At 40.6% G+C, this 25,498-nt stretch overlaps 1 pseudogene across 1 annotated transcript in view; it reads left to right on the top strand.

The window, feature by feature from the left end:
• The first annotated feature begins 5,967 nt into the window (after nt 1-5,967).
• LOC310824125 (cytochrome P450 3A30-like) overlaps nt 5,968-25,498 on the top strand; it is a 64,593-nt pseudogene continuing 45,062 nt past the window's right edge. Inside the window, exons 1-11 of the transcript in view lie at nt 5,968-5,972; nt 13,230-13,329; nt 13,458-13,571; nt 14,050-14,138; nt 14,249-14,397; nt 14,684-14,811; nt 14,934-15,009; nt 15,202-15,362; nt 18,096-18,315; nt 18,519-18,681; nt 23,212-23,245. The product of the transcript in view is annotated as a cytochrome P450 3A30-like (transcript). The remainder of the gene's footprint in view (nt 5,973-13,229; nt 13,330-13,457; nt 13,572-14,049; nt 14,139-14,248; nt 14,398-14,683; nt 14,812-14,933; nt 15,010-15,201; nt 15,363-18,095; nt 18,316-18,518; nt 18,682-23,211; nt 23,246-25,498) is intronic.

The following is a 25,498-nucleotide window of genomic DNA, read 5'->3' as shown; positions in this document are numbered from 1 at the left end:
TAAGTATTCTAGTTAAAGTTTAAATAATAACCTCACATGCCTTCTTGTTATGTCCCCTCTCTCTCCTTTTCCCCTCTCTCTCTCTGATATGCAGGGCCACAGGAGTCTCATTGTCTTTACTTACAGACACTTATTACATATATTTGCAAATAAATGAGTGATGGAGTATCTCAAATTGATTTAATGTCTCTGTGTTTTCTTTTCTTTTGGTGACACTTAACACTAAGGTTTCCTTTTATAATGGGTTTATAATTCAGTTTGCACATTATAAGCATGTGTTGCATTTATAGCATTAGTAACAGTGCAGCCACATATTTTCAAATTATTTGAATTGTCACTATCTATGAATGAATCATTAAAGAGAAGCTACGGGATATGGCAATAACTATTTCTGTATTATTTAACCTCTTATTTTGTGTCTAAATTATCAATGCATAGTTTGTACAAATATAATCAATTGAATCACTGTTTTCTCATTCAGCCACAGACTCCCTAGTTTATCATCGCCAACTTTAGAAGCAGCATTACTGTTAAGTGTGTCGATGTCACTGGTCTACGTGGAATCCACACACATACGCACCACACTGAGGGCATGTAACAGGGACCCGTTTCCAACTCATTAGCGCTACATTGAGAACTGTAGGCTGAGATTATAGAAATTATCTCGTAGAATCACTTTAATAGTCAAGAAACTACTCAGAAATCATACCACAATTAAACTTGAAAAAGTTCCAGAAGAAACATTGTTTCTCTTTAACAGAGCAATATCCAAGACTGCGTAAAGAGGGAGAAAAATATCTTTCTTAAAGATCAGATTTTAGTAAATAGATATTATTGCACACAATTGGGCTATAAGAATCTCAAAGACAGAATCAAAAATTTCACTCTCTATAGTAGTGATTTTGGTGTCTAGTGTCAGAGGAACATATTTCATCCCCACATTAAGTAAACACAACTAAACTAATTCATATGTAATGTCCTCCAACTTTACATCAAGAATAAAGACACACTGTGTACTCTGTACCAGTATAGTAACACTACTACTAGAATATATGGACTTGCAATGGAATTTGGCCTGGGAGGGCTACAGGTCCTAGGCCCCCCATTCCCTAGCATCTGATTTCATGTCTCTGCATTGTGTACTGGTTATGGCATGGTACCACTAGGTGAAAGGTCGAGAGGCACATAGAATATTGTACAATTCCAACAGTCCCCTCTTTGATTATTTTTAAACAAAGTATAATAATCAAGAATTACCAAAATGAATAATAAAAACATGAAAAAATATAAAAGTAACAACAGGAAATATAAAAGAACCACTTTCCTCATCTTACTAGTGAGTGAGATCTGCTTGTCCTATTTCACACATACAATACGTTGAGTTGACACCATGAGCATGCATGATGTACGGGACTGAGTGAGCGCTGCAAAACATGTTTGTCTACTGATGCTGTATCTTGAACCGTCATCTGCGTTTAACTCACTCACTGCCAAAGAATTCCGGTACACTCACCACCTGGAGTGCCAAGTGTTTTATGTGGTATTCACCTAGCAATAATACTTGGATTGGCTACAAAATGAAGAAGTCGCCCTTGGTGCTCTAGAATGTTGACAATTTGGGTCTCTGGGACTTTATTCCTGGTCCTCTGTGGCTCAGTTGGTAGAGCATGGCGCAAACAACGCTTAGGTTGTGGGTTAGATTTCTGCTGGGACCATACATACTGAAAAAAGTATGCACTCACTGCAATGTAAGTCGCTTTGGATAAAAGCGGTAGCTAAATTGCATATATTATTATATATTAGTCTCATTTCCCAACATTTCTCGTGATTACGTAGTACCATTAGCCAATTTATCCATCTTCTCTGCCAAAGTCCTGATATCAGTCAGGGCATAGTAAACACCTACAGGAGCTACAACAGAGAGAAGAACATGTTGAATACCTGTAGTGTGAGACAGTTTGAATATTACATCAGTCTTAAGTAAACGTCTAGTGTACTGTCCTTAGATAGCCACAAACAGAAAATAAATTAGACAGCCAAAAAATTTGACAGACACGCAAACACAAAATAAATATAACATTGAGTGCTAAAAACAACGCATTAAATGCAGAGCAGAATAATTAGTGCTATTGACAATTGTCGTTGCTAGGATTGCGTCTTTCTTGTGCCATTTCCCTAGATTCACGTGACCGTACCTGTTTTCAATTAGTGGCATTTTGGTTAATAAAATGGAGAGCACGCTCCGAAGTTAGCTCTGGCTTAGAGTTAGAGTAGTAACATAGAGTAGGCCATTAGAACACAAATCCAATAAGTGTTGTTCAATATGCTTCAGCTGGGTAGTTGAGACCTAGTGACTTTGGAGTCTGCTATTGATGTCTGTCAACATGAAATCTGTCAAGAAATCTGCCCTATTTCACTCTATGAGAAATCCCATAGGAATGGTTTTCGTCCTGTGGAGAGATAGAAATAGAAATGTAGTAAAGTGTCTTATTGGTCAATAATGGTCTGTAATGAGAGTTGGTGTCATTACAGATTCACACAAAACAAACTCAAGCAGTAGTCAGTCACCATTTCAAGTTATATTTAATAGACTAGGACAGTTCAGATTAAAATACATGTTCATCTGGGTTTAAAGATGAGAGCATAAAACCTCTTCTGATAGAGAGGGACTTCAAAAATGTAATTGGATATAGGGCCATCGCAGATTTTGTCCACAGCCACTCCCATGGCAGTCATTAAAAAACAATAAAAAAAAACATTGGTAATTATGTGAAACACCAAATTTCCTGATTCACGGCTCATTCTGAGAATTGGAATCATATACCAGCTATACACTAACTATGTATAACTTTGGTTTGTAGTCTCACTGAGGTCCAGCTCTCCACCAAGGGCACTGCAGAGGGACACAGCACGCCTCACCTCCCACAGGGACCAGGTACAGGAGCTGCAGGAGGAGGGCTTTGCTGGAGCTGAGGGGAGACAGAGGAGGGAGCGTACATTGTACAATGAGAAATCCTCCTCCCTCCTCCTCATCAGAGATCAGTGTGTCTGTCCTTACCCCAGACGGACTGTGTCTAAGTGGGATGAGCTCCGTGCTGTGTCCCTCTGCTCCTATGCTGACAGGTCCACAAAGGAGGAGCAGGAAAAATCCAGCCTGTGCTGCAGAGCCCTGAGCTGCTCTGCTGCTGCCCCCTGCTGGATGTGTGAGGCAGTGCAGCAGTGGAGGAACCTCAGCAGCAGCCTCCTGTCAACACTGCAGCAAGGGATACAGGGTCAGCTGTACCTGGTGGAAGACCTCATTGATGAAGATGATGTTGTCCCGCCAGCCGGACAGCGTGCTGCTGTTGGAGTGGCTCTTCTCTGGCTCGGCAGGCCCGTTGGGCTCCCCCTCCTCTCCAGTCCTTCTCCTTCCCCTGGAGAATTGCACAACTTTTTTTTATAGATTGGTGTTACAAATTCTTTAGCTGAGTAGTTTTACTGAGTTAATACCTATGTCTGATCTAAATTTCATGTGAATGGCTGCAATGGAAATATGTTGAATTAAACATTTGTTGATGTGTTGAATACTTATTTTCCCCCACTGTATATACACACTCACTGAGCACGTTATTAGGAACACTATACTATACTCGGTAGGGCCTCCCTTTGCTCTGAAAACAGCCTCAATTCTTTGTGGCATTGATTCCACAAGATGTTTATAACATTTCTTTGACTTTCTGGTCCATGATGACATGATTGCATCACGCGATTGCTGTAGATTTTTCAGGTGCACTTCCAAGCTGTGAATCTCCCGTTCTACCACATCCCAAAGGTGTTCTATTTGATTCAGATCTGGTGGCTGGGAAGGCCACTGAAGAACACAGAACTCATTGTTATGTTTCTGAAACCAGTTTGAGACGACTTTTGCTTTGCGACATGGTGCATTATCATGCTGGAAGTAGCCATTAGAAGATGGGTAAATTGTGGGCATGAAGGCATGCACATGGTCAGCAACAATACTCAAATAACCTATACTAATCTTTACTTTGCTACAGCCATCGCTGGCTGACATTGTCATTCACTGCCATCAACGGAAATCAATGTTTCCCACATTATATTTCATGCCAACGTCAATCAAAAGTAACCTCAAACCAAGTACTGTAACAAAGTGATGAAGGCTTATCAAAGGTTACAGATGCATAGTCTTGAACCAAAATAAGAAAAACATACAATAATGATTGAATGGGTGGACTATGGCTTTAAAAGACCCAGAAAACAACCAAAATATCGTATGATGAAAAGAAAGAGATTCCCCAGACTGATGAAGAATAATGGACAGATGCCAAAAATAGAAATGAGACATTTTTTTTAATATACTGTGAAGAGGAGGTGAAAGTAATAAAGGGAGTGGAGAAAACAAGGGAACAAAGCTTTAGTCACAGTGAAAAGGTAATTAGTGAACAGGAGAGAAGTGCCATCACACTTACTTGAGATTTTTTGATCATTTTGAGTTACAATTCTAGTGTTTCTTTTTTGTTCATCTGGTTCACTTTCTTACCTCTGTATCTATCTACAGTTTTCCCGTCTTTTCCAAGGGTAAACAGACCCGAGTTCAATACCCAACAGCCACACTTGGCAGAGTAGACAGCGAACACAATGCAAAGGTGGGCTAATGGAAAACTGTTTTGATAGATTCAACAGTTTAGATTGTAGATTCATTGATAGGTTGGTTGATTGATTTACATTGAGCAGGACCTCTCTCTTTATGTTCCTTCCTCAGATGTCTATCCACAGCTGGACAATGGTAATTTGCTGAAATGAACTGTGTATTAACAGTCAGGAGAATTCAAAAGGTAAGAGGAGACTAACAGCAAAAATATGTATAAAAAGTAGCTTGAGTAGAAAAAATGTGAAACAATAAGCCTACAACAAAAACCAAGTCACCAGCGTGGCTGAAGCCATATTTATTTTGAATGGCCATACCTGAATAAAGTATTCATGCAGTAAGTTATGGTTTATAATGTTTGTAGAGCGCACACATACACTCACCGGCTTCTTTATTAGGTACACCTTGCTAGTACCGGGTTGGAATCCCTTTTTCCTTCAGAACTGCCTTAATTCTTTGTGGCATAGATTCAACAAGGTGCTGGAAACATTCCTCAGAGATTTTGGTCCATATTGACATGATAGCATCACGCAGTTGCTGCAGATTTGTAGGCTGCACCTCCATGATGTGAATCTCCCGTTTCACCACATCCCAAAGGTGCTCGATTGAATTGAGATCTGGTGGCTGTGGAGGCCATTGGAGTACAGTGTCACTCATTGTCATGTTCAAGAAACCAGTTTGAGATGATTTGAGCTTTGTGACATGGCACGTTATCCTGCTGGAAGTAGCCATCAGAAGATGGGTACACTGTGGTCATAAAGGGATGGACATGGTCAGCAGCAATACTCAGGTAGGCTGTGGCGACAAAGAAAGAAACAAACCTGTTCTGTCCTCATACATAGCTGAACACCTCTAAACACCTCCCAAGAGTCTGGAGACAGAATGTCAGTCTGACTTCAGGTTTATTGACTTAGAAAGAGTGAAACTGAGAAAGAGAAACAATAATCAATGATATGGTTTCACATCCACACATTGCCTTGCCATACATCACAGAGATGATCTAACAAAGAAATAGCGACATATAGCTACAATGTGTTGTATTAACATTGAAATATAGTATCCTCTCTTAGCTAACATAACCAAGAATACCCAATGTGTTCTTATATAATGCTAGTATGGTCTCACATGAAGAAATAAAAGGTAAGTTTACATAATCACCATGAAAGCCAATAGTACAAGCTAAACTAGCATCTTCCACAACACAAACACTTGTCTACAGTGGGATATTACTGATAGTCCTTTCGGTCCCTGCACTGATGGACACTATGAAGAATTATGGAGAACTCTCTGGTTATCAAATCAACCAATCAAAATCAGAGGCAATGATGTTAGTTGGACAATGGCCAATTCAAATGTCAGGAAGGCTTGATTTCCACTGGTCTCAAGGATTTAGATACTTGGGAATTACTATAACAACTGACCTATCAAAATTGTTTAAAGCCAACTATGGGAAATTGATGGGCCACATAAAAGGGGACCTTACAAGATGGGAAATTCTACCACTCAAGAATAGAAACGATAAGAATGAAGATTTTGCCAAGATTGCTTTTTCTCTTCCAATCACTACCTATCTATGTTCCTGCTTCCACCTTTACTATATTGGATAAATGGCTGTCCAAGTTTATTTGGCAAAGCAAGCGACCCAGACTTAAATTTAAAAGACTACTCTGCCCAAAAGACAGGGGAGGCCTGGACTTACCTAGCCTGAAAAAATATTATTGGGCAGCCCAACTCAGATCAATGATTGCTTGGATATCCCAAGACACTGACACTATATGGGTGGGAATGGAACAGAGTGAATGCCCAAATTTGCCTTTAGATTCAATACCATTCTTAAACCAAGACATATGGGGGAAAAAGAAAATTGCTAATGTATGGAGCAAGAACACCTTAAAAATATGGTCAATCTTGAGGAAAAAACTACAACTTCCCATGACCATTTCCAGAGCTATAATGATAGCAAACAACTGTGAGTTCTCTCCATCTAGGCTGGACAAGGGATTCCTAAAATGGAAGGAAAGGGGTTTAGTGGTTTTGGACCAGCTGTTTGACGGAGCAGTCCTAAAATCATTTGAACAGCTCAAAGAGGAATATGATTTACCAAACCAAGACTTCTTTAGGTACTTACAAATTAGACACTATCTACAAAGTCATAAAGAATGGGAACAGCTCTGTTCCTTACCAACAAAATTGGAACACCTCTTCATATCAACAACTAAAGGAATAGTGAAGACAAAGTTCATATCACATATTTACAAGATATTGCAGGAAGAGTTAAAAGAAGATAACTTAGATATTAAAGAAAAATGGGAACTAGAAATGAACACAATAATCCCAGATGAGCAATGGGAGACTTCATGCAGACAGGGACATAGGATATCCAGTAGTCCAAACTGGAAGGAATTTGGATGGAAAATGAAAATGAGATACTTTAGAACTCCACTTATAACATCAAAATGGAGCAACACCTCAGATCATTGCTGGAGGGGTTGTGACTTGGTGGGAGATCACACACATATATTTTGGGACTGCCCAAAGATATCAGAATACTGGCAAAATGTACAAAAAGAAATAAAAAAATGTCTCCATATAGATTTACCTCTTAAACCATTACACTTTATACTAGGGGTACTGCCAACTGATCTTGAAGAGAACAGTCAAACATACTTGCTGAGAATCCTCTTTTTAATAGCGAATAAGGTAATCACAGCCTCCTGGCTGAGGCCACACCCTCCAACAATTACACAATGGAGGGAAAGAATCCAAAACGTTTACAACATGGAATATACAACAGCATTATTACAACTGAAAGTAGATGTATTCCTAAATAAATGGTCATCCATTGCCCTACATTTTCATTTGATATGATTGAAATGCAGATTATTATTATATATTTTTTTAAAGATTATTGTTACTGTTATTATTATTGTTGTTATTGTTATTATTATTGTTGTTGTTATTGTTATTGTTGATGATGATAATGGTGATAATGTTGTTGAACATTACCTTATAATTTACCAAATGTAATCTATACTGTATGTATGTGGTATTGCTGAGATAATGATCATACCTCACATATATATTGGTTAAGATGAAAGATATCCATGGACTGTTAACCTTTCTGTGGACTTACCCGCGGCACCTTACTGTACCATCAAAAAGATTTGTTGTGACATACTGTATGACTGCAATTTATAAAAGGAAATGATAATAAAAAGTTAAAAAAAGAAATAAAAAAAGAAAAGTGTACTGTAGTAGTATTGTTGTAGTTGGCTACACCTCAGCCTATGATTCTCATGGGGCGTTAGATTGTCTCTGATAGAATCCTACGGTTCAGCTCGACATTCAACGACGATTTTCACCTTCTGAGCTAGCAGGCTAACCTGTGAGCTCTCAATTCTTTGTTATTGTTGAACCCTAGCTCAACAATAATTCCTCAGGTTATTATTATAACTTGCTAGGTCACATGTGTAGGCTACAGCTAGCACTTGGGACAGTCGGCTAACTAAGTTACTTGTTGTTTCCGGACAGCTGAGAACCTTGGCTAGCTTTGACAAGTTAATATTGAGAAATATTAGCACCCTGTTTGCAGGAGGGTTGGCCACCTTGTGTTTGTAGCCCTAGGACTACTGAGCACTTTCTAGTTTGACATAATTCCTAGCTAGTTACCTCGTATAATGATCTAGAACATGCCAGTTCTCTCTAGTGTGGGACCAGTGCCATATCTAACTATGCGGGTACCAGTTCCCTGTGGTAGCACGATGGTATAGCAATGCTGAGGTGTATTGTACCTGCTTGTTGCATCGTGCGCTGTATCTAAACTAACCCCACAACTAAGTCAACTAATAAACATGGGCTACGCATATCTTAAACATGCCTGTGTGTGTGTGTTTGTGTGTGTGTGTGTGTGTGTGTGTGTGTGTGTGTGTGTTTGCATACATGTGTTTTTTCGGGGATGCAGAGAAAGTCTTCCAGCTGTTCCAATGAGAACATCCATCCATCCATCCATACATAGACCTATGCATTTAATTCTGGTTTGTTTATAACTAAGAGGAAGACACAGTTATCATCAAAAACCACTAGTTATCATCAAAAATGATGGTCACAGTTTGCTAAAAAAAGTACCTAAAAAGCCTGCAGAGGTCTGCCTAAGTTTGGGGAAAAAAGGATCTGCCCAAGATTTACAGCATACCACCTCATCTGTGAAACATGGTGCAGGGGGTGTTAGGTTTGGGCATGTATAGTTGCCATTAGAACTTGTTAACTTGTCTTAATTGATGATTGTACCTGCTGACGGCAGCAGCAGAATGTATTCTGAAGTGCACAGAAACATCTTGTCTACTTGAGTGCAAGCAAATGCGTCCAAATGCATTGGATGGCGCCACACCATACAATAAAACAATGCCATAGCCAAAACACTGCCATAGCAACGAGTGGAAAGATCTTGATTGGCCAAGTCAATCTTCAGATTAAAATTCAATTGAACATGCATTACATTTCCCTAATGATAAGAATTTAGGCAAAAAGACCTCAAAACAAACAACTGAAGATGGCTGCAGTACAGGCCTAGCAGAGCATCACCAAAGAAGATGCTCAGCGTCTGGTAGGGTTAAATACTAGTGGATTGTCCACTAAATACTAAACATGACTGCTTCATTTGGACATTTGATAAGTCTGTACCATTACTTTTGGGTACACTGAAATCGGGGGACTATGCATAAAAAGTGAGGTAATTTTTGAATGGTGAAACCAATGTGTACACAAATACCATCAAATAAAAGCTAAAAATCTCTACTTTAACCTTGTAGTAATTGTTTAATTTCAAATCCAAACGTTTGGAGTATAGAGCCGAAAGAACAAAAAAAAATGTGTTGTCTCATTACTTACACAGGCAGGGGTTTGGGAAAGTGAACAACATTTGACGGTGAATACATACTGTATGTCAAACCCCAGCCTGACCACTCCGTTCTTCCACCTCGGCTGGCCGCCTCTAAGAGGATGCAGTGGTCGCGCTCGTTGGTCACGGCTTTTCACTGTCTTGGCGCCCCGGTGGTGGAACGAGCTTCCCAGTGCGGTCAGGACTGCAGAGTCACTATCTATCTTCTGCCGTAGATAGAAGACCCATCTCTTCAGGCTACATCTGGACTGTCCCTCCTAAAGACCTCTTCACCTTCCACTACCCACCTGTACAGTTCCTCTACTGTAAAGCATTTTTAAAAAGCATTGTGACTGCCAATGGCCCCTGGTCCTAGCATAGTTTTGTTTTTCTTATTGTAGTGGTGTCCGTGTACACAGAGGCAGACGCAGCGGTGTAGTGAGGGAAAGGTCCCGTTTATTCATACAGTCAGTAATCGTTCAATCAGAGTTCGTTGGCTTTCCAGCCTCGTCAGAGCGTCTCTCTCTCTCCACTGTCCGCTCTCCTCGCCTTTCTCGCCGTTTCCAGCCTAGCTACCGAAATGGCAGAAGCACACACATCTTAAACATTCGCCGACGAGACTTAATTCGCAGCAGGTGTGCAACAAAAGTCTCGCCGACACAACCCCGGCCACGGTCCTGTAGCTCCCTCTACAGGCCGAACGCTGCATGTCCCCCCACACTTATGATGACTGATGTATAGATGATTCACTTACTTGAGACAAATGTACTTGTTGTAAGTTGCTTTGGATAAAAACATCTACTAAATGTCAAAAATGTAAATGTAAATGTGATGAAAATGGGTGAAGTGTCTAGCCCCAAATTTACAAAAAATGGTTTGGGCATAAACCCAATATTTTCATGTTTTATTAATTTTTCCAGAGAACAGATTGGTGTTGAATTGTGGGATATATGAAGGATTGCCCCTTTTAAAAGGCTACCCATTTTTAATTGGCAATTATGGCACTTGAAAGTAGCCAAATATCCCTCTGATAAAAAAAAAACCCTAAAAACTTGACATCAAAGATGAGCATGGAAATTAACAGGCCATGTAGCAATTAAGTTTGTTTTATTTTCTAGTGCATGAGGTTATTCGCAGGTTACCTAAATGTTAACCTCGTCCCCAGGCTATTGCTCACAGCGCATATAAGTCTGGAATAACGACGACTCAAACCTGGCCGTAGGGTGGTTACTGATTAAAGTATTTGTTATTATTTGATTTCAGCTAATAACACGGCTGCAAGGTGTAGCTTTTTATCAGAAATGTGTGGAATGTGCTGTGGAAGATGATTGATGCGAGGTAAAGCCCATGGCTATGCCCCGTCCCCATTTTTGACGCTCTTGCTCTTGGCTTAATGAAGGCCAATGAAGTTTAACGCATTGGTCCAACAGACCTTTTGGGCATTTGGGCAGAAGTGTCTGGGAACGAGACTACTTAAATCTTAACATAATATTAACATAATCTTCAGCAGTACATGCTAAGCACAGTGTATCTATGAGAAGATATTCAGCACTTTGCTCGTACAAAAGTCCTACAATTCCGAAGCGAGTATAAACCAAGGCAATAATTAATATTAAATACATTTAACTACATTCATAAAGTTCTTCATAACCAACATCAGGGAGATGTGACCAGAGAGGTGGTGAGTGGATCCTGGCTATAAGGGCACACTCTTGCCAACACACATTCTGGTGTGACATGTGCGATGTCTTATTGATCTATGTTGCTTTGGCTGTCTCCACGTGTGGATCATTGTAATCAGGGGTGGGGCTGGCCTTTTAAACACCTGTGCTTTGTTTCATTCAGGGAAAACAAAGAGATTTTTAACATTTCTTTTAAAGAGACAACACACATTTTCTGCCATGCCTCTATCAATTGATTTGGCTTTAATCAATGGTTTCTTCTTGATGTTGTGTACATGTTTTCATGCCTATGTCACCTTTCAGAGGAAATCAAGGAACCTATCCAGATCTGATGTCGTATTAGATCAGTCAAACCCTGTCAGAACATAGTTTGCTTTTTGTGAGATTATTTTCTTTTCTTTTGTCTAGTATTGGTATACATGGTCGAAATTATGCACTCATATTTAGTATTTGGTTGACACTACTTTGTATGCAAACCGTCTGGGACCCATTGACCCCACCAGGTGCTGGGTATTTTTTCTGGTGATATTCTGCCAGGCCAGCCATCTTCAGTTTTTGAGGTCTTTTTGCCCATAATCTTACCTTCAGAAAATGAAATGCATGTTCAATAGGATTTAAATCCAAAGATTGACATGGCCAGTCAAGAACTTTCCACTTTTTCGCCCTGAAAATCTCCCTAGCTCCAATGGCAGTATGTTTTGGGTCATTGTCTTACTGTATGATGAAGCGCCATCCAATGAATTTGGAAGCATTGCTTTTACTCGACCAGACAAGATATTTCTGTACACTTCAGAATACATTCTGCTGCTACTGTCAGCAGTAACATCATCAATTATGATAAGTTAGCAAGTTCTAGTGGCAGCTATACATGCCCAAACCATAGCATCCCCTCCACCATGTTTCACAGATGAGATGGTATGCTGTAAACCTTGGGCAGATCCTTTTTTCTCCAAACTTTCCTCTAGCAATCACTCTGATAATATTCACCTTATCTGTCCACAAGACTTTTTTCCACACCTCTGCAGGCTTTTTAGGTACTTCTTAGCAAACTCTAACCTGACTATCCTTTTTAAGGATAACTAGTGGTTTGCATCTTGCAGTAAAGCCTCAGCCATTTGCGATTGCTGAGCTCATCAGTGCTTGATTTTGGCAAGCCTAAGGTTTTGACTATGTTTCAGATTTTTCAACTTTCACCATTTGTCAATTGCTTTGCTATTGTAATGTATCTCACACCTTGTCCTTTGTTGGGAATGATATTTAAGGAGAGGGACAGCGAGATATTCTTTGAGTTTTGGGTTAGGCCCATCACGGGCATCATTCTCCCGCGTTGGGGAAAAATAAAAAAGTTTTTATTTCAAATCCAAAAAGAAGAAAAAATGCTTCACTGTCCCATTACTTACGCACGGTACTGTATAACCTTTTGTGGAAAGGGTTCTACATGGAACCCAAAAGGTTTCTTCAAAGGGACAGTGGAAGAAGAACCCTTTTTGGTTCTAGGTAGCACTTTTTTTCTAAGAGTGCAGGATCTGTGATGGGTCTGTCTGTCTCTATCCACGGTATATTTGCTTGAATGCCACAGCCTATTTAAGTATTGTTGCTGACCATGTGCATCCCTTCATGGCCACAATTGACCCATCTTCTAATGGCTACTGCCAGCATGATAATGCACCATGTCACAAAGCAAAAGTCATCTTAAACTGGTTTCATGAACATGACAATGAGTTCAGTGTTCTTCAGTGGCCTTCCCAGGATCTGAATCCAATAGAACACCTTTGGGATGTGGTAGAACAGGAGATTCACATCTTGAAAGTGAACCTGAAAAATCTGCAGGAATTGAGTAATGCAATCATGTCATCATGGACTAGAATCTCAAAGGAATGTTTCCAACATCTTGTGGAATCAATGCCATGAAGAATTTAGGCTGTTTTGAGAGCAAAGGGAGGCCCTACCCAGTATTAGTATAGTGTTCCTCATAAAGTGCTCTGTGAGTGTATATCTAACTATCTTTGTTTTTGCTGGTCTGTAGGATCTATGATGGCCGTCAGCCCATCCTGTGTATCATGGACACAGCCATGATCAAAACCATCCTCATCAAGGAATGCTACTCCCTTTTCACTAACAGGAGGGTAATAAATTGAAGTTGTTGTATGGGGAAAAAAACATAAGGGCTCCTTAAATAGATAATATCATTGTTATTATAGCATTATTAATAGTAGGTTAATCTTGCAGCATATAATAATTATAATTTTTCTAGAATATCTATCTCAACGGGCCTCTGTATGACGCCGTGTTTATCGCTGAGGATGATGCATGGAGACGGATCCGCAGTGTCCTGTCTCCCTCCTTCACCAGTGGGCGAATCAAAGAGGTACAGTCCCATCTCTCCTCTCCTTCTTTCATTCATTCCTTTATACAACACAAATAAATGAATGACTAACAACTCTGACGCGTGTGTGTGTGTGTGTGTGTGTGTGTGTGTGTGTGTGAGAGAGTGTGTGTGTGATTTGTACTATGTGTATAGTGTGTATTCATTGTTGTTTGTTGTTGTGTGAAGCAGCAACTTTAATTAATTAATCCAAGACAAATTTTCATCCAGGACAATAAAGTATATTTGATCTTATCTTCGATAAGTTCAGTGGTCAGATGACAGAGTATAGAATAATAGTTCATCTTTGGAGTCACTTATTCTTTGACTATATACATAATGTATCCTGTATGGATGTATATTCTCAGGCTATATAAACATTAAAATAATTCCTGTTTCAAACATGATATTAATATATGTTTTGCACATATTAATCCACGTATCAATCATGATATTTTTCCATGTATCCTTCCCAACTCAGATGCTCAGGATCATGAAGCAGCACTCTGGTAACTTGGTCAGCAATCTGAAGAAGACGGCTGATAACGATGAGCCCATTGAACTAAAGGAGTGAGTATTTATGTCCGAGACGATAAGGTGAATTTGTAATTTCAGTGAACTCCCCCTTTAATTTTGTGGTTGTGGTTCTGGTGGTCAGAGATTGTGTGGTTGTGTTCCAGGTTCTTTGGACCATACAGTATGGATGTGGTCATCAGTACTTCATTCAGTGTCGACATCGACTCCCTCCACAACCCCTCCGACCCCTTTGTGACCAACATCAAGAAAATGCTCAAGTTTGACATCTTCAGCCCACTGTTCCTCACAGTCGGTACAACTGCCCCCATATAGCTTTCAGTCATTTTGTGCTTAATAAATGAAGCTATTGATTTCATTGATTAGACTGACATAAACCACACTGCCAATGGTTTGCGCTCTACTCATTTGACAAACACATGGGCCCTGTCCAGAACCAACCTCTAGTTCCTAAATGCTGGACACTTGGAGATCTGAGTGGATTGGATACAGAACTGTCTAGGGATAGAGCCTAGGAGTTGTTTCTGGACAGGGCTGTGCATTGAATAGGATTGTAACCGTGGCATTTCCTGTCCGTCCAGCATTCTTCCCCTTCATGGGTCCTGTTATGGCAAACATGGAGGTATCCCTATTCCCTGCCTCGGTCACAGATTTCTTCTACGCTGTCTTTCAGAAGATCAAGTCCAATCGCGTGGCTAGCACCAGGAAGGTATGTAAATATAACTGATCAAATATACGATCTTCAGCCAGTATTGTGTAATACAATTGTAGAGATTTGGTAGCATCTGGTAGTTCTCATGTGATTTTGATCTGACGTAAGCCTGCTTCCAGAGTCGGGTAGATTTCCTGCAGCTGATGATAGACTCGCAGAAAGACAGCAACTCAAAGGGAGAGGAGCAGAGTAAAGGTGCCTGCCTTAAACACACACACACACACACACACACACACACACACACACACACACACACACACACACATCCACACACACACACACACACACACACTGTATACTAGCATCTAACACACACACATACAGTACCTGCCTCAAACACCTATACCTACAAACACACCTACCACCCCATTTCTCCCATCATCATAGGATTGAGTGACCATGAGATCTTGTCCCAGGCAATGATGTTCATCTTTGCTGGCTATGAGACCACCAGTAGCTCTCTGTCCTTCCTGGCCTACAATCTGGCAACCAACCCTCACATCATGACCAAGCTGCAGGAGGAGATAGACACTGTGTTTCCCAACAAGGTAACCCCTCTGCAGACTCCTATATAGTACTATTCATGTGGAACAGGTGATAGTGACAGTGACAGTGTGATAGTGACATGATAGTGACAGTGTTTTAGAGGGTACTGATGAGTGTGTAACCCCTGTGCACTGCAGACTCCTACAGATGGTTAGATAGGTGACAGTATTTTGCAGTGTGCTAATGTGTCTGTAGCATCCCTGTGCAGACTTCTGCCCAGTATTATTCATTTGAAACAGGAAGTAGATAGGTGTTGTTGGAATCTTCAGAATAGTTAAAAGGCCAGTACCTGAGGACCTGAGGGATCTACAGGGTATATACCTTAAAAGCATGTCTGACATGCAGTGGTGTGCGTGACCATAGAATGATTTCTAAACTAATACAATTATCTTAAAATAAATTATAAAACTAACAGGTAATCAGTGCAGAGACTTGTGTGATATGTGCTCTCCATCTGACTCGTGCTGCTGCATTTTGTATCATTTGCCAAGAGCTTTCTTTGGTCGACCAGACAGGAGAGTGTTACAGTAATCAAGGTTGCTAGTAATACAAGCATGCATTCGTCTCTCAGTGTAAGCCTGGGAGAGGAAAGGTTGCACCTTTACAGCTGTGTTCTGTAAAGGTCCATGTAATATTCAAGCTTCCTAAAAGCTTCCTAACGGTTGTAATGACTATCTTTAATCGGTAGCGATCAGGGAACAAGATCCCTTATAATAAATACCTTATGAATAAATATTTCATTTACGAACGCTGTTTTGGTTCGGAAAACACGCTTTTTAAAATGCAGTGTCCTACCTGACATTCGGTTTGCATATAAACATGTTGTGAGTGCCAGGGGTGTTCTAGGGGAGTAGACTGACCTTTCTCTGGTGGCTGCCTCTCCCAATCGTGTGCGCATGCAGAAACACAACAGCTAATGTCCAACACTGCAAGTTCATTTTGGGGGGATATATTAATATTAGGGAGGATGTTGTTGTTTGGACAACTTCAGACAGAATTTCTCCACGATGGCAGATTTCCGGCAAACTTACTTACTCTTCTTTAAGTGATTCAAATATGTTTTAGTCACATTCTTGATATGGGTTTCAAAATTAAGATCTGAGTCAATGGTAACACCTTGTTTTTTTGCCTGGTGCTTAGTGTTACTGTAAGTAGTGTCTTTAAGTGTGCAGACAGTTTGACCAGGACAAGGACAAAGAGCATTTTGGCATCAGCATTAATTAATTAATTCTAAGGTCATTAAGAACCTAGTTAATAACTTAACAACATAGTGCTATCTCAGTGCTATGATCGGCACAAAAGCCAGATTGGAACATGTCAAAGGTACAGTTGGGAAGAAGGAGATTATTTAACAGTTTGAACACCTTTTTTTCAAGAATTATTATTTTTTTGCTTAAAAAGGGAAGGTTGGAGATTGGCCTAAAATCGCTAAGGACTGAAGAGTCTAAGTTACTTTTCTTCAGGAGGGGTTTCACCATGGTAGTTTTAGGTGCAGATGAACAGACCCCCACTTTGCTGAGCATTTCTGTATGACCACTGCAAAAGAGTTCATAGTGCTTCCATGTGGTGGAAGGTGGGGTAACAAGTCATCAAACACATCTTCTCCTCACCTAATATTGGTTCTCTTATCTCAGAAGTATGTTGCAAATTCCTCACATTTGTAGGTGGAGAGCAGATCACCAGGTGTCTTGTGGGCGGGATTTATAAGGCTGTCAATCGTTGAAAAGAGCACTGTTTAAGTTGTTATGATTCATTATCAATTTTGAGAAATGATCCCGTCTGTCTTGGCGTTTTTTTATTGCCTTATTAAAAGCAGAAAGATGCTCTCGGAGAATATCAAGGTGGACCTGCAGTTTTTGTCCGCTCAGACTTTCTGCAAATTCTTTTAAATTTGGCCACAGCCTTTTTCAGTTTGACTGGTGCTACAGAGTCGATAGTTGCCCTTAGTTTGGTGTTGAAGCTGGTTGCTAAATCATTATCACAGGAGGAAGCTGTTGATGGTGTACTATTCATATTCATATTCATCATGAAATTCTCATCTGCTCAGCGACATGGCTAGATAAATAATAGAGAGAAAATATATTTTTTCCCCACTTCTAATAGACTGACATGCATTCATGTTTAGCCAGGTTTCAGATAAAAACATTACAGTGCAGCTTTCGCTCTGAGATAAGATCAATAAAGGTTTTGCCAGATAGGGACCTAATATTCAAAAGCACCATGGTAATGTTCTCTGGGCTGTTCGGTGCTGCCCGGCCACAGTTAATGGAATGGATACCAAGTTATTCACATTTGAACCACCTGACAGTTTTCTTGTAGTCTGTCGACTGTGATAGGAAATAATAGACTGTAGCACATTCAGTATTCCAAGCAGTCAATCCACTAAAAGCAGCCCAGTTTAGTGGCATTCTGACTTCTGATTGATCCTTGTGTACATCTATCATTTACATTGTTCAGTGGAATCTAAATGTATTTTCTTCTAACTATCAAGATAACATTATTTAGCGATTTTTTTTGTACACACGTACATTGAAAGTAATGGCGTTCTGTATGCGGGTGTCATGAAATTAGGCTATGCAGATTAGAATAAGTATAGTACTGTGTTCATTTCCCCCCCAAAAAACACAAAAAACTAACAGCTCTTCAGATTTGTGACGAAAAAGAGTTAGTTCTGGGCTACGGCTACGTGAACGACCAATCACTAGTGCTCATGTGAGTGTAATATCCCTGTGCAGGCTCCTATCCAGTACGAGGCTCTGATGCAGATGGACTATCTAGACAGCGTGATCAACGAGTCTCTCAGGTTGTACCCCATCAACTTGAAAGAGTCGCCAAGAAATCTGTTGAGATCAGCGGCATCACCATCCCCAAGGGTATGGTCGTCATGATACCCATCTGGACCTTGCACCGTGACCCCGATGTGTGGGAAGACCCAGAGGAGTTCAAACCAGAGAGGTAATGGGCCACATCTTAACCACAACCACAATATCAATCACAACAGCAACGATAAGAGCAGTGTTCCACAAACAACCATAAAACAAACCTAAATGCGACGACCAAACACAAACAGGTTTCTTCAACCATGTATAACCATCATATTACTGTGATTTAATTGATATGTTCTTTAACCCCTCCTCCTCTGAACTCTCCGTGTGTAGGTTCAGTAAGGAGAACAAGGAGAGCATCGACCCATACACCTACATGCCGTTCGGGTTGGGCCCACGGAACTGTATCGGGATGCGATTCGCTCTGGTATTGATGAAACTGGCGATGGTGGAGATTCTACAGAGGTTCAACATCACCGTCTGCAAAGAGACAGAGGTGAGACAAAATAATGATACAATGATTGTAAATATAATTTTGTACCTATGACTTTGTTGCGTTTCTATATGTAGCAGAGGTGATTTTGGAATCACACTCGCGTGATGAGGTAGCCCTGCCTGAGACATGTAAACTGAAGTGTCGCCCTCAGACCTTGAGGATGTCCTCTTGGCTTAATAGTAGCGTTTGTGTCTTCCACATGGGAGACCCGGGTTTGAACCCCCATACTACAATTCTGTACTTGCGTACTGCATGAGTATGTACTCCCCATTTAATTTCCCAGATTGCATTTTTCAGTACTAGGCGCCAATCATCCTCAGTATAGGCTACCTACTAAATGATGGAAGTGTGAGATTTAAAAAAAAAGCTATTTGTATTTCTGCAAAACTCCCTCGAGACTTCATAGGGCCATTTTAATGTATGTCGACCCAAGAGAGGTTGTCCAGGAGTTTGAGTTTATTTGAATTTATAGTGCAATGCTACCCGAACGTAACAGTGACACTGTATTAGGTAACATTCATAGTGTAACGCTGACATCTGTTTTACTCGTTCCTTCATACTTTAACTGTGTGTCAACTCTCACCAGATCCCCATTGAGATGGACCTGTTCCGCTGCCAGGAGTCCAACGACAACCAGCTCAAAGCAGACAGCCAGGGATGAGGACCTGCCCTGCTGCAGGTCTCTCAGTTATTATGTTACACATAGATCTAGGATCAGCCCCAACACTGGCTACTTTCAAAAATGGGCTTAAAAAAAAAAAGGGCTTCGCTTTTGCCTTAAATTGAAACTAAATTGGCGCTAATAATTGCACTGTGACCCTAAAATGCACTGTGACTTTTATTCTTTTTTTATGTCTTTTATGCGTTTTTATTCTAATTTTTCTTTCATGCTCTTTCCTTTTTATCTATTTTACGTAAAGCACTTTGAATTGCCTCTGTGTATGAAATGTGCTATATAAATAAACTTGCCTTGCCTTGCCTCGCCTCGCCTCTGGGCTCTGCTGCTACTGTATGCTGCTCTCTTTGTATCTGTCTATTAGTGGAGGTCCAGGACTAGTTGTACAGAGACAGTTGTTGTCTGTCGTCTGCAGTGCAGGGATTTGCATGTGACTTGTGTATGTTTTGTACTCGTCTGGTAGTGGGTCTCTATCATCACGCTAAAAACGTGTGTATAATCACAAACTAAATCATAACATGAGAATGAACAACATGCCATCAAAACATGACAATAAATAGGTGTTAGATTAGATTCAACTTTATTGTCATTGTGCAGAGTACAAGTACAGAGACAACGAAATGCAGTTAGCGTCTAACCAGAAGTGCAAAAAAGCAGAAAAGTGCAATGTGAACAATATATACAGGTAGAGCAGTATAAGCAATATATGAGCAGTATAAGTAGTGCAGTATAAGCAGTATATGAGCAGTATAAGCAGTATATGAGTAGTATAAGTAGTGCAGTATAAGCAATATATGTATTAACAGTAACATTATAAGCAGAATAAATATAGAATGCAGTATGAACAGTATAAGCAGTATATGAGCTGTATAAGTAGTGCAGTTACCAATGTATTGGGTCTATCTATGGGTATCGTAGTGCAGCAGTAGTCAAAATGTACCTGCATTTTATCGGTTGAAGTGCCATCTCATCTGTCATAAGATTTGACTTGTAAAACTGAAAAGTAGGATACAACTAATAGCCTAAATGTATAAACACAGACCACAACCAAAAAACAACATGGGAAAATCGTTTACGCATCCTCTGCAGCAGGAACAGTGCAGAGAAAAAGTATGTACAGTAAACCCCATAACTGAATACACTTCATACGCTTCAGCGCGACACAGAACGCCTATACTGCAACAAAGTAAAAAGATGAGACAGACACGTGTCTTCAATAACTTGCATGTTTAATCAAAATACAAGCATTCGGCACATCGTTAACTTGTAGGAAAGTTTAATCAGGTTTTATCAATTGTATTATTTTAAATGTGAAATAAATAGCATCAGTGCAGAGGCTATAACACACTACAAAAGTCACATTAAATCACGGAAAGTAGGCTAGGCTAATTAACGGAACTATATGATTATACAGCCGGAGCCCAGTCCAGGGTTCTGAAAGCGACAAGTAACAAGTGTGCCCATCAACTGTCTAGATATTAGGCCTATACGTAACATTTAGTCCTCCACTTTATATCACAGCCAGTATAACGTTTAAAATGACTACAAAACAAAAGCAATATAGTCTACAGTGAACGGCGCATTGTCCATTTGTCATACATGTCCAAACAGACCCGCTCACTTGAATAGGAAAGTAGCGCGGCGGTTCGTTGCTTCAGCAAACCTCTCGATGACTTTACTGTTGAAATCCATCTGTCCCTGGATCAATGCATTTTCAATGGAAATCATGTCAAGGCCGTTCAGTCGCTGGTGTCTGTTCTGTTCTGACAGATGTATAATGTCTTTGAATCCAGCCGATGCCCAAATAGTCTCCACCAAAAATCATACATGGGAAACAGAACAGCGCATGTTTCGAGGTGGTAGCGGTTAGCCATCTCTTTTTGTCAAACCATTCCTGTTGGCCCTAAACGTTTTATCTCCAACTTCTCTTCCAAATGCAATGTACTAAACCGCATGGTCAACAAATAATCTACACGATTCATTGTGAAAACTTTAGCTAGCTAGCATTAGCGATAGACGTACAGTAGATGAACTGAATTGCTTTATGATTATTTCCTGTCATGTCAGACCACGTTAAAAACATTAGCGTTTAATAGTTTTTCGCCACCTGTTGCTAGGCAGAATTCATACCCAATATAATTTGCGTGAGGTTTTCCCTGCTTACGCCAAACACGCTCACGTTGTTCCCCTCGCAACGATGGGGCAGAGTGCTCCGCTGCCCCACAGCAGAAAGACGGGACAGGGAGCTCAGTCCGCACACACTAGTAATTACTAGTAATTAGTAATTACTCCAAAAACAGCACTATACGAATTATGAGTCAAGTTTTATATATTTATACACACCAATTTCACCATTTAATCTATTTTGTATTAAATATAAAATACTTATTATTATTACTAATAAAAAATAGGACTAATAATTGTTTCGTATTTGTAATGTACTTTATGAGACTTTATGTTTGTAATGTACTTTATAAAGAAAAAAAACCTGTATATCCCTATGGGGGGACGTGCAGCGTTCGGCCTGTAGAGGGAGCTACAGGACCGTGGCCGGGGTTGTGTCGGCGAGACTTTTGTTGCACACCTGCTGCGAATTAAGTCTCGCCGGCGAATGTTTAAGATGTGTGTGCTTCTGCCATTTCAGGAGCGAAGCTGGAGAAGGCGAGGCGAGCAGCGAACGGAGGCTGGAGAGCCCAAGCAGAGAGCCCTATCACCGAGGCTGGAAAGCCCAAGCAGAGAGACCTATCACCGAGGCTGGAAAGCCCAAGCAGAGAGACTTATCACCAAGGCTAGAAAGCCCAAGCAGAGAGACGTATCGACGAGGCTGGAAAGCCCAAGCAGAGAGACTTGTCGACGAGGCTGGAAAGCCCAAGCCCTATTGATCACTTGTTGTGGAATAAACGGGAAAGTACTTCCCTTACTGTGAACGCTGCGTCTGCCTCTGTGTATAAACGGACATCGTTACAATCCCCAAATTTGATTCTATGCAATATGTTTTTTCAAATGTTGTATTTGTCTTGTAGGCTACTTTTGTGTAAGCCGTATATTGTGGGTAAAATGCACTATAAATTCAAATGAACATAAACTTAAATGTGTATTGCAGTGGAATCCTAACTCGAGATCCGCGTGTAAATCGAATCAATTTCCCATTGACATGAATGCAAGATTTACGCGCGCGGATTTGGAGTTAGGATTCCACCCAAAATGCGTTGCTATTGGTATCATTATGACGTTGATATGTACACAGAATTGAGAATGTTCTGCAATAATACACAAAGTTCTTGAACTTTTAGTTCAGTGGCATAACGAGCTAAGACGCAACCTGAACCTGTGCAATCAGTATTACCAGAGTGAGATATAAAGAGATTATAACCGGAAGATTCGGCGCTTATACACAGCCTACTGACTGAGGTAGGCTAATGTAGGCCAGAGATGTAGTATAGTTGACATATAGTATAGTTTTATAACACTTGTATTTGTAAATACTTGAGACGGCATAGGCCGACTACCTTTACAGCATTTGGACAAGGGACGCGTAAAAATGTCACTGAGAGATATCTGTCACTAGGAGATGATATTCCCATTAAGTCGAATTCAGCGTTGGATATTTCTATATGCCTAAAAACTCACATCTTTAGAAAGGCCTTCCTTTAGGTCCTGTCCTCTTGTTGTTGTTAGTGTTTTGTTTGTGTTTTTGTTTGTGTGTCTATTGCACTCAACTGCACAGGCTTTGAAATTGTCGGCTACAAATGAAAAACACATTCCAAATCAAATATATTTGTTATTATTATTAGAGACCTAAATGCATGAATTGAATTAGGGCTATTTTAATTTTGCGGTCTTCTGCTTGTTAGTCTATAGGCTCCTACCTGTACCAGGCGGATTCCAGTTAATGAAATGTGCCCATTATATGGCCACTGATATTTGACCTGTTGGCCACAATTGTAGGCTATATTTCAAGGCGTGTCAACAAACATAGCCAGCCAACCCACACTGGATGCTTTTGCTGACTCTAACATAGGCCTCTGACAGGACCAAGTCACTTCGAACCATTGCATCGAACGCTGATAAGAGATGTTAGGCAGTGAATTACCATGATAGTCATTCCAAACCCATTATGACGCCAGCCGAACGCACATTATAGATAATAACATTTCTTTGCTGCCAATCGGTGTACTGGTATTTGTTGACTGATTCAGAAGGGCAAACTCAAAGATTGTTATCCCTTTCTCATTTGGGGAATCTTTCTGACATTCCTGTTGCATTATAGTATGGGTGTGTGGAGATTATTTCAATCATTTTTGTTTGTGTTCTATCTACTGTAGGTGCATAAAAACAATGGAGGTGAAAATATATATGAGTATTGAGGATTAAGACAGAGAAGGCAGAGTTTGAGAAAAAGATAGAGGAATATGAGAAACAAAAGAGAAAGGACCAAAAAGTTAGGCAGAGGGAGGAGGAGATCCTGGCCAGAAAGGCAGAAAGACTGCAGGAGGACAGGAATGAGTTCAATAGGGAGAGGGAGGAGATAGACAGTGGGATCAAGATCCTCATGATGGAGATTGAGAAAGAGAAGGAGTCCTCAAAGGAGATACTTAGAAAGGCTGAGAAGGCAGAGGCAGAGTTAAATATGATGAGGAAGGAGAGCGTGAAAATCCAAAGAGACGGGCAGAAGGTGGAGCAAGAAATGCTCAGGATGTGGAAGGAGAAGGAGACATTTCTCAAGGCCAAGAAACAGACGGAGAAAGAGATGGAGAAAAATATGGTGGCAGTCAAGAGGAGAGAGGCCCTGGTGATGGAGGCCGAAGAAAGACTTAAACTGAGCAAGGAAAAAGAGAAGGAAGAGCAGGAGAAGGAGACCTCAAAGGAGATGCTTAGAAAGACAGAGAAGGTCGGAGCAGAGTTGCAAATGATAAAGAAGGAGTGGGTGAAAATCAAAAGAGACGGGCAGAAGGTGGAGCAAGAAATGCTCGGGATGTGGAAGGAGAAGGAGACATTTCTCAAGGCCAAGAAACAGATGGAAAAAGAAATGGAGGCAGTCAAGAGGAGAGAGGCCCTGGTGATGGAGGCCGAAGAAAGACTTAAACTGAGCCAGGAAAAGGAGAAGCTAGAGCAGGAAATGGAGACCTCAATGGAGATGCTTAGAAAGACAGAGAAGGTCGGAGCAGAGTTGCAAATGATAAAGAAGGAGTGGATGAAAATCAAAAGAGACGGGCAGGATGTGGAGCGAGAAATGCTCAAGATGTGGAAGGAGAAGGAGACATTTAAAAAGGATAAGAAACAGATGGAGAAAGAGATAGAGGCCATCAAGAGGAGAGAGGCCCTGGTGATGGTGGCTGAAGAAAGAGCGAAACAGAGTCTGGAAAAAGAGAAGCTAGAACAGGAGAGGGAGACATTGAAGAAGGTGAGCATGGTGACGATTAGAGAGATGGTAGAGAACCTATAGACTAAGTAGATGAAGGTGATTGTTGCTAGTTTTACTATAGCATTTAGTCCATGACCTTCAACTCTCAGTTGAATTTGTCCAATTCTTGTCTCACCTTGCACTCCCCTCTGATGTTACTTTTTTAATTTCAGATGAACGATGGCTCCAGATATGCAGATATGCCCCAACCCTCATGTTCTCTGATGGCTCAGCTGGTACACAATCAGGCAAACCAGGGGACGAGCGTTTCTGTCAAAAGCCTTGTTGATGTGGCCCTGGCTGAGAGCGTGTGGGGGTGCAGAGATAAGACAGGGGACTGCACATGCCGACACCGTTAGCCTGGAAACCTCAACACAATTGGCCGCTATTTAGGGATACATAGCAAATCAATTTATATAGTTGTCTTAAGTTCAATAAATTAAGTTGAACATTAAATTAAATTGACTTCCTTTCTCTACCACTGTGACTGCTTGTGGCATTTATTATTATAGAAAGTCTTACTTGTGATGACCGTGATGTATGTAGCTGAAGATGAATGTAGCTATTTATTTTAAGTCGCTCTGGATAAGAGCTTCTGCTAAATTACTCAAACGTAGGCCTAAAGTACATCCGTAAAATAATGTATCCATTTCCTGTTAACCATCTCTAAACCCTAGATGGCAGTATTTACTCTTACACCAGAAACGTGACCAGTTGCACGTGTGGATGCAGAAGAA

Source organism: Argentina silus, assembly GCF_951799395.1.
Source record: "Argentina silus genome assembly, chromosome: Y".
Taxonomy (NCBI): domain Eukaryota; kingdom Metazoa; phylum Chordata; class Actinopteri; order Argentiniformes; family Argentinidae; genus Argentina; species Argentina silus.
Note: the sequence above shows the minus strand (reverse complement) of the source record. Positions and strands in the feature narration are given on the sequence as shown.